Genomic DNA, 14,403 nt, shown 5'->3' with positions numbered 1-14,403 from the left:
ATGGAGTTCATGCACCTGAGGTTACCAGAGCCTCTGGACTAAAAAACAGCCCCATGACATCACAGACCCCCCACCATGCTGATAGGCATGAGGTTCTTTTTAGTATAGTCATCTTTCTGTGTGTGCCATGCCTTACTTCAGTGTTTGTTGCCAAAAAAGCTCGATTTATTTGACTATTCATTTGACTTTAGAACACAATTCCATGCAACGTTTTCATGGAATTGAACAACTCCTGCCACTTATATTTGAAATTAAATGACAGGAAAGGCATTTTCTTGCATGTCTTTTAAATAATCTAGCATGAGGTCACTTTTTAAGTTTGTTCGGAAAATTGGTGATCCTATATGCTACCTTTTTTTTATAACTCTCCGTGATTATTTCTCTTGTCTTGCATGCTGAAGGAGAACTACGACATTTGGCCACTGTCACTTTATGTTTGTGCCTAAATGAAACATGCAAGCCATTGATTACTGCTTGAAAATGTAAAAAGTTTAACATAAATTAAAAAAAATTGTGGTACATGTAATAATATTATTTTTTTTATGAGGCATTGTTTTTTTCTCGGAGTACATTTTCTACCCTTAAAGGTTGGAATTTTCATATTTCATTGAGAGACTAAGGCAATTGAGAAAGGGTGATTTGTATGCCGCTTTTGCACAACCTTGTCATATACCAGTAAATGTAGAGGGGGCTGTATAAAAACTAAACAGCAAAAAAAGGCAGTAGTATAAAACCATTGTGCATGAAGCAATATGTAATGCCATGAATCACCCTATTTAAAGGCCCTTTTGGACATGGTCTTAATGAAAATCTTTAGCTTTCACAATGTGATGATGATGATGATGATGATGAATTGGATGATACTAGGGCTCAGTAATGAAACAATCCTCAAATCAGAACAGATATGAATAATGCACTAATTGCACTAAATACTATCCTTCCATCAGCACGAAACACAATATTAGATCTATCCGTCGTGGCATTTCAATGACAGGTTATGGTTACACACAGTATGAATAGAATGAGCAGGTAATTTCATAGCAATTTAAATTTTCATCAAGACAGATATTCTTAGGAATCTGTCAACGTACGTGAAACGTAACTCCACATATCTCAATCAAAAGTGGGTGTTTGGTGTTGATCCTACTTGTCTATTGAAGTTCAGGGAAGGAAAGAAATTACTTGTATTTTTAAACCTTTGTTTTTTTTGACCTGGATAGTTTGAAGGTCAGCCAGAGATAACCTGCATTATGCACATGTGAGTGGAATGGTCCTCATGTGAGAGACACCATCTACGTACAGTGGAGGTTCTGTGCTCTGCCTTTTGGTAATGCCATTTAAAGAATGCAGCGGTATTACCTATGACACCCAGTAAATGGCCTGTGAGATGAAAAATGGCATAGACGTATCTCATGACAACTGAGAATAAGGACATTGTGACCAGCTGACCCTGAGATGACCTTATCAGAACACGGATCAGAGCTAGCTGATGAAAGAAAAGAGAGACAGATTTTTCTATTACTGTTTGTCACCATTCACAATGTCACGAAAATATTCTCAAATAAGAGCATTTTGATGACTCCAAAGTACACTTTGTATTATATTTTCTTTTTCTCCACACAGAACAGTCTCAAAATATATTTATTTGAGCACAGTGTCTAATAACTAGCCCTTTTTGTCCCTAACAATACCCTAAAATGGGATCATCCAGCCACACATCACCATCAAAACAGAGCTGGCCCTCATTGGCATTACATGGACAGAGCAACTCTGATTCTGATCAGATGACATTGCAGCCCCGCCGTTGTTATTGAACACCAGATGCCCAGGCCTGATACTATACCCCATTGTCTATCTTTAGGAGGTTTGATAAGAATCGAAAAACATGCTTAATCTTTTGAATGACTTTGCACTCAAACATGGCTAATCTCTTTCACTTCAGTGCTCTCAAACATGTTTGCTTCTTTCGAAATGATGTGCCTTAGCTGTTCATTTAAGACATTGTGGAAAATATCTCTTCAGCAAATTTAGTTCCTCTTCCTTAAAACATTAATGACAAAGCAAGCTATCCTTTTGTAGGACAGAATTTGTCAATGGGAAGACCTTACAGAGGCCATTCTTTTGTAACCTACAGCATTAAAATATATTAATTCCTTAACACAGGGGGCTTGCATGCTTTATGTAATATTACACATTCTGTAAGTGCTATATCTATCTATATGTAATGCAGATCATATTGCCACAGCATCAATCATTATATGCAAATATTCCATTTGATTTGCTCTTAGGTGCATCCGGTGATGTGAACAGCTGGATCAGTGGGAATGTTGCAGGCCCTGCGTGGTGCACCTAGCGTTTCACACATGAGCTGGCAGACCGGAGGTGAGCTGCACATCTTCAACAGACAGATTTCTGAATAACTGCATACTTAATGAGCTTGATCCTGCTAAATCCATCATCTCCATCGTCCATGCGCCCAGACCCGTTAATCTCTTTAACAACTGTGTTGGCTGTGAAGCACAATGTCAAGGAAAAGACTGGTCCTTGATTTTTTTTTATGCCGTGTGTCACATACATGGTTTTTTGGATAATCCAACTTGTGAGGTTTCTCTGACCAGCTGGAGCTGCTCTGAAATTAAGTGCATGATTCATGTAAAGTATTTGCCTAATAGTCACTGTAGACAGAAAGTTATTCATGGGTTTAGCAAAAATATGTGAAAAAAGTAGAGCGCATGGTAGTACTATTTTTGCATAAATTTAGGTTGATCAAGAGAGTACTGAAATAAAATAAGTGGACATAGATTCAGTCCCATTGCTTCAGATACTAAACTGTGTAAGTTACTTCAAACATTACTTAAAAGAAACTCACCATTCATTTATCTGAAACACACTCTTGGGTAATTCTCAGTGGAAGCCGGTCTGTCACCTGCAGGCTTTAACAAACCTTGTTATTAAGGCTGGGAATCCTCCTTGTCCCAGATGTCATCTCTGAAATAACACTGAAAGGCCATTTATTCTCGTTAGCACATGACCCATAGCCCTGATGAAATGAGAGCTTAAATCCCGTTTAGTTGGTCAGAATGATGACCAGATGTGGGCACTCTGAGGTTTGCGACGAAAAGGGAAAAAAATCTTTCTTAACCTTCATGCATGGTAAAAGGATCAGTGTAAATCACAGGAGACCAAAAGCAATACAAAAGAGTGTTCAGAATGAATGTCTATTAAAGTATTTTAGGATATAGTCTCTATGAAGACACTCTGAAGTCAAAAGCAGTTTAGTGCTGAGAACAACACTGTCTCTGGGTTATCTTTGTTTTTCATGTTTTTCAGATGGGAAACATTTTCACAATCACCCAGAGAGCATTACACTCCAACACCGACACAAATGTGTGTGAAGATTAAGTTTGAAAACTCAAGTGAGCAAATGGAATGAAACCGCTAACAAGGTAAAATTGCACTTGTTGTCGTCTTATGAACTTAATTAAGTATTTGGTGTTTCATCCCTTTCAAGAAATCTCTGGCTCTTTTTTTTGATTATGACAAGGATGATTATGTAGCATGAAGAACTGAAGCAGATGCTCTATTACTGAAATTGTCCATTGACAATTACTATCATTCTTCATAGCTCATTTCCCATAGAATGGAAAGAGAAATTGGACACAAGCTCCCCATTATTAATAGAGCCGCTTCATATGGAAATGAGATACTAATTTTACCAGAATGCACAATTTCCTCGACTGAGATGGTTTAACAAGGTACAGTCTTGAATTAATCTTTATCTCACTCACATCATTGTAGAACAGGGTTTGTGGTTTATTTTCCTAAATAATAACTGATGTTGAAATGTAACCATGTGTGAAATTATTTTGAATCTTGTCTGATATGATACTCTCTCATGCGGTTGGAGTCAGTAGGATGCTTCTGTTTTTGACAGACAAGTTCTGGCTCGATCATTACTACAAAATGTTGCTCAGACTGTGAGCAGTTTGTTTCCCTTTTCTAAGCAAACTGGAAAATATGCCCCCATCCCTCGTCCGCTCACAAGTAAATCCTTGGTTTGTCATTTTAAAGCGTATACTGTAAATGTAACACGTTTCCCTGGCTGTCAGAACAGAGGAGGCTGGGGGGATGTGAGACGAGAGAGGGGAGAGAGAGAGAGAGAGAGAGGGATAGAGAGAGAGGAATAAAGGCTCTAATTCAGAGCTGTGGCAGCTGTACATCTCATTTCTAAAGCGGGGAGCTGCAGATAACATGCCTTTCTTCTGCCCTGACTCACGCACCTGCTCACTGCTGCGCTGCCTGCGACTTGACAAGCTCCTGTCGACTCGCTCGCTCTAATCTCAGTTTATGACAGGTGGATTGGAGAGGCACCGCTCTATTTGTGCGGGAATTTGTATTTCCACCTGGGGAGAAATTAATGGAGAATTATATGCTTAAACAGCTAACCAAAACGCTCTTGATCATTCGACATAAACAAGTGCCTAAAAAATCGAGTTTGAAATTGGGAACTTAACTTAATTGAAAATGTGTGACTCCATAACTCTTGCACAGTTGTGGAATATTATGTTCCTATCTCATTTCAAATGAGCAGTGCTGTGACTGAGAGTTGTTTGAATGGTTCATATGAGGAGTTAATGCCCACAAAAGTCCTAATCTACCGTGAAAATTCCAGCCCGCATTGCTGTGTCCCCTCTCTCCTCAGCACTATTGGATCGAGCCCATTGTATTTGCAGTGCTTAAGGAGCCCTGTGGACAGCGTGCCAGACAGGCTGCATTAATGTGAAAGTGGTCAGTGAGCGATTGCTGATCCCCGCGAGCGATAAAGAGCGGGAGCCGTCTGCGGCGCTGAAAAACGAGGCAGCGGGAGTAATGCAGTAGACAGATCAGGAAGGTCAGTGCCTGTCGGGAGAGGTCAGATAGACAGAGTCCGCCGCAGCCTCACCTTCACTTGTGTTTACCAACACCGCTAAAGGACACCAAGGGAGCAGGTCAAGGCTGGGAGTGGGCTAATGCTGCCAGGGCAAGCAACTCTCCTAAAAACATTTTCTTTTGTGAGGCGTGTGGCGCCTACCAAGGAAAGCGCAGGAGATTGGCACAGAAAGAGACATAAGGTCGGCCAAATCAAACCTAAACACAACAATCATTAGATGTTTTAGCCAATGGACAACAGGCAAGCAATCACAGTGATCAGGAGATATGCTAATGTCTCTTAATCCAGAGGCTGTCTTGATTATCTCCTTGTTTGCATTGGCTACTGTATGGTCATTTTAAGGACACTCTTATCAGCTGCTCGTAGAGCATGCCCTCGTCGATGCAAAACTATTTGTCCCCACAAAGAACGTCCTGAGGCTGCAGGGGCAGGCTGAGCAGGTGCACAAGCACGCACATAAACCTAAAGTGACCTCTTATGACCAATTCTGTTTAGAGATATTTAGCAGCAGTATCCAAAGGGCAGCTTCAATTAGTTATTAATGGTTGTTAATGCTATTACAGTATTTTCTCAAGGTGAGGAAGGTGATTTGTGATTTTTATGTGGCAAACATATAGGAGGGAAATGGTTGGGTTATTTGATAAGCAATAAACTAGAATAAAACATATTGTTGATAACAATTGTGTTTCTCAAGCACATTTCATGCACATGTCTCCCTGCATGAATGTCGATAAATAGCACATTCTCTTTATTCTGTTTATGGTCAGGTGCAAGGGCTGGCCTCGTCTAATTAAATGTGGGGTAATTTCATATTGATTAATGCAGATGTGTTCTTCTTGGCACTGGTATGCTACCTGGAGCCTATTTGGCGTAAATTACTGATGCCATTTCACTGCTCATAGCAGTCTTTTCCAATAAGGCAGTGGCTCATGTGTCGACTGGGGCCCCAAAACTACCTTCTGCCTGCAGGAACCACTAAAGCTTTTAATTGCCTTCTGTGCAAATGGTCCTTTTGCACTTTATCAAGTGTCTGGGAACTTAGAGCTTGGACACGGCTGCTGCATTGTGCAATGTGTATGTGTGTGTGTGTGTGTGTGTGAGAGAGAGAGAGAGAGAGAGAGAGAGAGAGAGAGAGAGAGAGAGAGAGAGAGAGATAGAGAGAGATAGTGGGAGTGTGTGTGTGTGTGTGTGTGTGTGTGTGTGTGTGTGTGTGTTCAAGGGGTGTGGTGGGCAAAATTCTTGGTATGAGCTGCACCACAGTTTCTCATTGCATGGCTAAAAGGAAGTCAGATTGGGAAACTTGCTAGCCTTGTGATCACACCCCTTCCATGCAGCATGTACACTCTACATTGACTGTATTTAAATAAGAAGTTTTAAAAAGTCTGATATTATTTACCAGGTTTCTGTATGACATTTCATAGGAAACACTGAAATTAGTAATAGGTCATTCCGTTTGGTTTATGCTGTGCTCTCATAGTTATCTGATTTGATAGAGATTTGGCCATTTCTGATCAGAAGTGATCTCAGTTTAGAAATTGTGTGATGCACAAACAAGCAGAAATAAACCCTACACTCCCCCACCCCCCTCTTTCTCTCTAACATTTACTAGAATAGTGTGGCTGATAACCCAGGGTACAGTGATAAACAATCAAACTGCAGCTTCAGTAGAAACGATTGGGCTCGGGATCCCAGCAGTGCATGGAAGCCATTATTAACACTGGCCCTGTCCTGACAATGCTGTTTTCTGGAAGGTAATTGCAGATTTAGATCTCTGAGAGCACCTGAGTGGGAGTAAATGCCACCTCCTTAATTATTGTCTCCTCTACGTCTCCTCTGTTGAGCCTCAGAGATGTCTATCGGTCCATGGGATCCCAGGAAAATGACTCTAATGGGAAATGACCAGTGTCTGGGAAGCTGGTGCAGATTAGAAACGACAATTCTAATTGATGCCGGCAGAATTCCCTGGATAGATGACAGGGAAAAGTCACTTTGGCACTCATTGTAATTGGCCTGATTTGTGCCCGAACAAGGATTCAAGGATTACTACTATGATCTCTTGAGTTTGTTGCTTCACAGCCCGTCTCAGTCAGTCACTTGAAAAACGTGGGGCTGAAGGCAATACATTGCTCCTCAAAGAATGTGATGATGGTGGCACTATACAGCAAATGTTGCTTAATAGCTTGCACTGACTCCAGATTCTTAATCTCTGCCCTGTCTTTGCACCCACTCTTGACGGTTTATTTTAATGTGGAGGGCTTAACCTAATTCCAGCCTAAATGTTCCAGTCCTTGGACAACATCTACATTCTGAAGTGCTTGGCATTCATCATTTTCAATGGCCCATTGTCTGACTGTGTAGCAATAGGCAGGTAAAAACTGATGAACCATTTCAGTGTGACTGACACATAAATGATTTATTTCCTGTCTTACTTGGTTCTGTAACGATGCAACTGTGAGCCTAATTACTCAGCAAGCTGCTTAATACATTGTTCTTCAATGCAGCGACTTCAGCATTCACTACCAGTTAACGATTTCTTTGACTGCACATTGGTGCATGCAGTTTGTCTATCACTGAGTAGATCTGCGGACCATGAAGGAGAATTCGAATGAAAGACCAAAATCCATCCTTGGTCTGTCACTTGAAACAAATGTGATGCTCTCTTCTGATTGGCCACGTATTATTTGACATTTTCTAGGAGTAGAAATATTTACTTTTGACTTTCATCTCCTGCCCCATCCCCCACCCTCTTCAGAAAAAAAAGCTTTCGCTAATGTCGAAATGACATAGCAATAACAACATTTGTCTTCTGTCTGCAGATATTGACATAGCATTACACGTGGCAAATTGTTTTGTGTTGTGGAGTGTGTCTGGACAATGTCTCCAGCTTATGAGACTTCAGGCTCCTGTGACTGAAGTGTTTACCAAAGCAACACCTGATTCAGAGCACCGACTACAGTAGTGCCATCAAACATTGATGGAGAGGTCCGCCTTATCTTTTTGTAAAGTTACCTCATGGGCAGGTTAATTCCTTAATAAAAAAAACAGGCTGAATACATGAATACAATGACAAAAACATTAAATAATTAAATAAATGCAATAAAGATTAAATTAATGCAGATCTTGTTTTAAACTTGACAAAAGAAAACAATGTGTGGTACGTCATTCTTGATCAGGGAAGCTGATGCCTTCCTATTATCCGATAATGCCTCTTGGAAAAAGTCAATACGGCATAAAGAAAAACAATCTGGATAAATCTTCTTTTCATTCACATCTGGAGTCAATGTGTAGTGATACAGCACACACACATACACACACTCACCCCCATAGTATGTACAGTATAGATTTAGTGCCCCTCCATTTTTGAAAAACGCTATTGAAAGGTCAACACTCACCTCCCATTCAATAAAAATGTACTGACCTTGTCACCCAGTTTGTATAGTTTGTGGAAGAACGAATTAAGATTCAAGGCCCCAGTAATGGGAAAGTGTTTTAATTTCCCTCTGACATTCAGATGTTTGTGCCTCTTAGGCATGTGCTGGCGCGTGGCACTCCGCCTCCTCCCCTGCTCTCTCGGTGCCCCCCGTGTACCACCGAAACACTTCAATCACTGCAAAAGATCAAAGGAACTGTTAAAACCAATCAAGTGGAGACACAAGAGATGGAACTCCCTGTGTTTAGTGCTTTTTGCTTCTCATATTATTGCCCCACTCGGCCTGTAACCCTATTAGTGCTCGGTATGGATTTACAGAGGAGCTCTAAAAAAACTATTGTCTGCAACATTTTGCAGTCAGCATTCTCTGACGTAGTGAATTTTTAACACATAGATCACCATGCTATTCTTGGGGATGAATTCCGTGCTTTGGGCTTTGCACAATAGTTTTGCACAACACGTTTATAATAAAGAAACTGGTATGACAGTCACAGAGTCAATTACAATAACAACACCAAAAAAAAATGAGACAAAATTAGACATAATAGCTAAATTAGACATAATAGACAGATGAAAATGAGGTTGGCAAGTAAAGACAGGATTGAAGTGTTAGCTTGCCTGTGTGATACGCCTCACACAGAATGCTGTATCGCAAACTTATACTTTGTATCAGTCTGACACCATAGGGGGTTTCATTCAGGTGTCAACAAAATATATTGCAAAACAAATAAATAAACAAACAGACCTCTAAACCCAGTGAAGATTTAGGACTTATGATATAATATGATACCATCATTGTAGAGCTCAGTATTATGTTGAAAACATTTCCATCTCATGATGGTAACCTTTCAGCAGATATCTAGGGGTTTAGGGCTTTATTCACAACAATGAAAGCTTACTCCCTTAGAGAAGAAAGAGCAGCTTCTTCATTGTTCTACAAACAATGAGGTGCAGAAAAACTGGTCATACATTTTAATGTCCAGATTTCTCCATCATAATTCCTCAAGTGTGGGACTTCTTTTTCCCCTTTACTGAGTCTGGCAGTGCTACAACCGTGTAATAACTTGTTACCAAGCAACAACAATAGAAGTCTATTGTAGCACAAAGGTCAAGGGGTGACACACCTTTCATTTTCTTCCAAAAATTGATCTCAGGGTTTTATCAAAGGCAACTTGAGGATGAGAAGTTTCATGGGATGACTGACTGAGACTGCTCACTAAATCATCAAGTTAACATCCATAATTAAGTCCTAAGAAATATAAAAAAAAATTACATCGCGATGGCATGCATGGGTGGAAAACTTTATGTCTGACATTCTATTAACTCTCATATAAAAATGTAATGTACTGGAAAGAGGTTAATTTGATTGGTCTTTTCGTTTCTATTACCAATTAATTGAAGGCTTTGATGAGCACCTGATGGCCTAAATGAATACGAGTTGAGTAAATGAACAACATGGACAGTAGCAAACATATGTCTGAGCAGAAATAAACATTACTCAAATTAAGCAATTAATTATAGCCAAAGAGAGAACCTCTCATTACTTTAATGGGACAATTAGTATACTAATGGGTGTGTGAGACTGTCTGTGTGTGTGTGTGTGTGAACATAAAATAAATGGAAATATCATTCCATCAATCAAATATCGCTACAGTGCCATTGAACCAACTCTACATATAGCCTTCTGGTCAGGGTACCCTCATTTAGAAACTGAAATATTTTACCTGACTAAAACATAAAATGAGTATGACTCAAAGTCCACATCTGTGCAAACTATGAACTCTCACACACTGGGGCATTTACCTTGACAGAATAAAATAATCTCTCTGGGAGAGAAAAAATGCAATTAGTATGGAGGCACTGACGGCACATAAACTTTTTTTCCGGAGTGCGCTTTGACTTTCTCTCTGTCAGCCCCTCCAACAGGAAGTTAATGATCCTGGCAACAAGATGAATCACTCCAGACATCGCACAGAGCAGCTCTGACAGGCCAGCACGATTGTTCCTGACACCTGCTAGTGCCAAAGGAAAGAGTAATACTCATGGCACCGGCTACCTGTAGGAGCTGAGCTATGTCTGCTCTAAGAGGAACTATCATTTCAATTTGGGTGAAAAAGGGAAAAACATTACTGGAGGAGAATTGGACTCTCCTGAAATTTCAGAGTTGATTTAATACTGATGAAACTTATATCTCAGAGACAAGAAGCGACCAAAAACCGAGACTTTATCAAAGGCAGCAACTGTGAGGCTGAGGCTCAGCTCATATATTTGATAGTCAAACATTTAGAAATAGAATAGATCAAACTATTTACATAATGTTACTGTAATTCAATTAAATTGAACATTTTTTTATTTATCCCTGAGGGGCAATTTCCCTATGCAGGCATAGTGATATATAAGACATAACACAACATATAAGACAGAACAAAAGAAAGAACAGGACAGACAGGGTGTAAGGGGGCGGGGGGTTAGTCCTAGGAGAGAGAGGAGGAGGGGCTGGGAGCATTCAAGTTCAAAAGGCGAATACCCTCAAAAGTAAAGGTAGCCTTCCTCCTGTTAGTCCTAGCCAGAGGACAGCGCAGATGCCTGCCAGAGGGCAGTCATTCAAAAACTCTATGTAGGACATGAGTAGAGTCTTCTAAGATGTAGTTGGCTTTCCTTAGTGTTGCCTTGTCGTGCAGTGATATCAGAGACTGAAGAGGGTGGTCAATGATTTTAGAACATGTGTTCACAATGCTCTGGAGGTGTTTCTTATTTTTAATTGAGAGGGAGTGAAACCAGCATGAAAAGGTCAGTATACTTTCAATAAAGGAGTAATCCTTTGCCTTTGTAGGCATTTGATGGGAAAATGTATTATAGCTAAGGGAGTATACAGGAAGTACCAAATTAAATTACCCGTGTGTCCATCTTGTATGGTCTTACACATACGGTACATTCTGACCCACTACAAAAAAACCCTTTCCCTTATATTTACCGTTTCAAAAGAGTTCCATTATCAGCATCGTAGTTGTTCCCACAAGGCTTCCATTTTAACATTCCATAGTTATCTTAATGGAACGGAAGTAGATTGGGAACAAAATAGAACGTTCAAGCATTGTTTTTGTTTTTCTTGTTGAAAGGGTCTATATCGGAAATATCCGTCAGTAAATCCAGGGATGCGTGAAAACATGCACACAATGTAAAAATGCCCCTGACAACATGCAGCTAATCATGAGAAGCATGTACATGTGCAAAGGTTTACGATGGGCCTAGCGTTAGGCTACTGTTGAAATACTGCTGAACGAATACCTCCCTTTCAGGCCTGCGTGCTGATATACGAGCCAAGGCCAGCAGAGGCCCAGTGATGCTCCAGTGAACCATACTCTGATCCATCATCTGGCCTTCCCATATTAATGATGGGGTCGTAGTGTTGAGGGTCACGGCGTAACTTATAAAAGTGTGATGTCTGGTATTTATTTCTGTCGCTGAGGAGAGCTGTCATAAGTCTTTCTGATAGGGGACATCATTTTTAACGCCCTGCTTGTTTTTTTTACGCTACAAGACCTGAAACACACAACAGCCCGCAAGAGCACGTTCTGCATCAGAAACGTTCACCACGGATCCACTTAAAAGCATATTCACCGACTCATAAAGGAGGAGAAGGGGGAACTTGCTAGTCAGCAGTCTCTCAAACCAGTTAAATAAAAATGATAGAATATATGGGGGGAGGGGGGGTATACTTTTAATGGTGACGTCAGTGTATAGCTGGGGCAAATCAGTAGTTGTTTGAGAGATGGACGTCTCTCTTTTTGAATCACCATTCCAGACATATTCTGCATTATCTGAAAAGAAAATGTGTTTGTATTATCTCTCTCCTCTGCACTGATTTACTCTGACTCCTAACACATCTGAAACAAACACAACTAGCACACAACTGTCAACAGAATAAAAACAACAACAACCTCTTCATTCAGAGCAATATAATCGCTTTCACTGGCAATTACCATGCAGCGGATCCATTTCCCCCACCACCACCCAAAGCCTGTTAACCCTATGCATCACGCCCACTTTAGAGTAACAAATGAAAGGCAGTTATCTATGGACACACTTTCAATCATTTAAATTGCCTTATTTCCATAGAGATGACTGCTGTTTCCTGTGCCACTGTCATCAATAATGTGCTCGGTGAGATGGTAGGGTGTTGCCGTGACGCCGTACCTGTGGAGTGGGCAGAGAGAAGGGGGCCCTCTCCTAGTCGCCGCACGCCAGGGTCACCACTTGTCACTTTCCAGCAGGCAATGGAACATATGGCTTCCTCCCTTATGAAAATAAGGCTGCCTCTGACAGTTTGGCAGTGTTGTTGAGAGGTATAGGATGACAAACAAGCTTTGGTCGCAGTCTGAGTGAGCCAGGAGGGGGGTGAGAATGGAAGTAGTTTTAATGGTCGTTTGTTTCCTGAGTTTGCCGGTATTTGCTGCCATAACAAGGTGCCAAGCTCTCACTAAGGCACAGAGGCACAAAGTAGCAATACATGCTGTAAAGACTATGTACATTTTATAGAAATATAGACTTATTACAGAAACTTAGGACACTCAGAGACTGAAGGTACTTTATCCAACTTCATTCACAGGATTGCACTTATTGCACTGTAACGTACAAATTGCAATAGATTATATATTGATCACTCCAGCAGGGTACAGTTTACTGTAGACATGTGCATTTCATTTAATCATTGTCATCAGGAACACAAAGGCTTAAGTAATTTTCTCTTCCTGTGTTAGTGTGTGTATGTTATGGCATGTGCTTGTGTGTGTGTGTGTGTGTGTGTGTGTGTGTGTGTGTGTGTGTGTGTGTGTGTGTGTGTTTGTTGATAGACATCTGACCTTACCTCTTGTTTAACATCTCGGGATGAGATGGAACCACTGGAGTAGCATGGCCGGCAATTTAATAATGAGGAAGGCCATAAGACAAGCACATTTGCTAATCTTGTCTTGTGAATGTCAGTCTAGATAACAAATTAAGCTGTAATTCATCCACCTCCGATGTGACAGGGCTTTTTAAAAGGGGAAGCCTGACTTTATAGTAAGATAACCTGTAATAATATAATCCATTTATTATCACTGGGTTCAAAGATTTGACCAGGGGTCAAGGGAAAGATAAAAGATCTAAAATGTATTATATCAGTGAATGTATGTTGTCATCAGCATGTGGTGACATAAGATATTGTGAGTTTTTGAAAATAATTACATTTTATAGGGACATCTTAGCTTTAATCCTATAGGTAAGAGTTACCCCTCACTGGTAAAGATGTCTTAGCACACCACTTCATAAAATTGAGACAAAGACAGAGAGAAATTTCAGAGAAAGAGAGAAAGAGAGAGGACAAAAGTGAGATAAAGAAATGAGCGAGGGAGAGCAGCCTCCTGGGCGGTTTTGTGCCACGCGTGCAGCGTCGTCGCTGGGGCCGGTCTGCGGGACTGGACTGGCCCGGCCGGCCGGCGCTCCTCTGTTTTCATTAGCAGCCCAGTCACAGCGGCGCGCTGTACCGGAACCTTTTCCGGCGGCCCGTGGGGACTGTCAGCTCCGTGACGGAGACGGATCGCAGGTGGACCCCGAGCGGCCCTGCCAGAGATTAGCGTCTCTGCCAGCAGGGGGACTCCACTGCTCCATTTGTTCGCTGCTGATGAGATAATGTTTCTAATTAACCTTAAGAGCACTGTGGTTGGGGCCTGCACTTCAGTTTGAGTGCTGAGGAGAAACTTCTGCCATCTAAAAGATGAAGTTTTCAGACAAATACGCAAAACAAATGTAGAAGCATATAAAATGATAGCAGTGTACACAGGGGTGTCAGACTGGGGGTAAAACCAGTACTGATTACTAGGGCCCCAAGGGGATGGAGGGCCCTTGAAAAGTCTGGAATATACTGTATGCATGGGGGGGGGGTTGGGGCATGGGGGCCCATCAGGACTGCCTATGCATAGGGCCTAGGATCTTGTGCTATGCCCCTGAGTGTACATAAGACAACCCCAAACTGTCAATATCTCTCAGTACTCTACATAATACT

The sequence above is a fragment of the Alosa pseudoharengus genome, unplaced genomic scaffold, assembly GCF_046254945.1.
Source record: "Alosa pseudoharengus isolate Yale_2024_CS ecotype anadromous, Long Island Sound unplaced genomic scaffold, YU_APseudo_1.1 YU_APseudo_1.1_scf_3, whole genome shotgun sequence".
Taxonomy (NCBI): Eukaryota; Metazoa; Chordata; class Actinopteri; order Clupeiformes; family Clupeidae; genus Alosa; species Alosa pseudoharengus.
This window is presented reverse-complemented; position numbering follows the sequence as displayed.